Source organism: Arvicola amphibius, chromosome X, assembly GCF_903992535.2.
Source record: "Arvicola amphibius chromosome X, mArvAmp1.2, whole genome shotgun sequence".
NCBI lineage: Eukaryota > Metazoa > Chordata > Mammalia > Rodentia > Cricetidae > Arvicola > Arvicola amphibius.
Genome location: NC_052065.1, coordinates 67,117,698 through 67,119,952, shown reverse-complemented (window position 1 = coordinate 67,119,952; position 2,255 = coordinate 67,117,698).

Below are 2,255 nucleotides of genomic sequence, written 5' to 3'. Positions count from 1 at the left end.
TATTAAAGTCAGAAAGAAAAATATTTGTATGTATTTTGTCTTTTTGGCTCCAATTATCAATCATCCTTCGTGTTTAAAGTACTTAAAAGCCAAAATTCTATAGAAGAGTTTGATATATTTCATATTAGTTTGTTTAAAGATATGTCTGGTTTCCAAAATATCTTTTAAATTTAAATACTTCTTGGTGTAAAGGAGAACAAAGTAAAAATACAAGGCTGTCATTTCTTTGGAAAACTTTTATTCTTAGATTTTATCCTTTCTAATTTATTTGTTTTTAAAATTTCTTTTCAAACTTCCAGTTCTGGAAATGATGACTATCCTCCAGTCTTCTGTTATACAATATATAACTAAATAATGAAAAAGAATAGAGATTGGCTAAGAACACTGAAACTCTAATAATGACATCGTGGTAAGTTCCCTGAGTTTAATTTTATCTATCATATATTTTTCGAGAAAATGTCTCACTATGTAGCTCTATGGCTATCCTGGAACTCACTATATAGACCACAATAGACTCAAACCCACAGAAATCTCTCTGCCTCTGCTTCCTGAATGCTGGGATTAAAGGTGTGTTCTGCTACACCCAGCTTACTTACCATGTATCTTGAACCAGGAAGTGGAGATGCTCCTACTCAATTGTGATCAATACAGACAGCAAAGAAAAGAAAGAAGGAGGAGCAGGAAGTAAGAAAGGAAGAAAGGGAGGGAAGGAGGAAGGACGGGTGGAAGGAAGGGAAGGAAGGAGGGAGGGAGGGAGGGAGGGAGGGAGGGAGGGAAAGAGTAAGTACAAGAAGTAAAACCTGTTACTCTGATACAAAACACAGGGAAAGGGATACCTTAACAAAATAGATAAAATTGCACTCCTTGAACCACTTCAACATAATGCAGTAGTAAAACTACTCATTTCGTGTCCTGTTCCCCCCATTTCGTATGACCTAATGAAGTGTTTACTCTTCCCTGTAGGAGCAGGATGCTGTTTTATTTCCAATGCCTGGTGATGTTGACGAAAAAACAAGGACTTGATTTTCACTGGCTGTCACTCCCATTCTCTCAGTGGAAAAATGATGGCCAAAATTGAAAAGGAGGCTTATTTTTCATTCACCACATGATGGCAGCAATTAGCACTCTAATTCTCTTACCACTGTATGCGTTTTAGTGGGGTTCAGTCTGGAACTGAGACTCTCTAACAATCCAACAGTAACTGATGTGGCGGGAATGGGATTGGAAATAACCAAAATAGCCTTTTTAGAAGAAATCAGTTTTAATCAAAGGAGAAAGTGGGATACAATTACAAAGCCGAGGTTCCAGCGATGCAGAGAACCAAGCAGAAGGAGCAGGGGCGGGGCTATCCCAAACCCGGTTCTTTTAAAGGTATCTTTAACCCCTGGAGCGGCCACGCCCCTCAGACAAGGGATTGGTCAGCCGCCCCAACAAGTAACCTTCAACAAGTATTGACACTCAGCTTCCTCACTGTCTCCAATCTAAGAACTGTGCCAAGAGATTTAATTTGTCATGCACTACGGGTCTAAACAGAGTGATGAGACACGATTTGTTGACCTTTTGCTCCTCCTCCTCCAACTGGCCTCACTACCTTTGAATTATCACTACCCAGGTGAAACCTGAGCCTCCTCTCTTACAGTATCAAGAAGATGGAAAAAATGTTTCAGATATTGTTTTACTATTTTAGTCCTCAGTGTAGGAAGAGACAGTGAGCTTACAAATCACCCATCTTCCCTGAAGTGATGTTGAACCAGACCTACAAGGTTCATAGAACACTTGAGTTCAATGGGTAATGATTTCTGCCCTCTCTTTCCAGATTTGTTTGTAATACCTAAACATAATGAGTCTCTGATAGAAAATATTGAGCAATTTGCAGTCTCATAACAACACAGGCAAACACCAAAAGTATAGTGAAAACATTCATAAAGTTAAGAGCTTAGATGACCACAAATAGACAAGACTGAAGAGATACTAGATAATGGAAATGATTGGAGATGCATGGTCTTAATTAATATATTATAACAATAATAAAACTAATAAACATATTTGAAAAAAATGAAAATAGATTTCAGTAAAGAAAATATTTTAATAAACTAGAGGGAAACATACAAAAGAAAACCAGAAATTTAAAAATATAAAAAGTCGGCCGGGCGGTGGTGGCGCACGCCTTTAATCCCAGCACTCGGGAGGCAGAGGCAGGCAGATCTCTGTGAGTTCGAGACCAGCCTGGTCTACAAGAGCTAGCTCCAGGACAG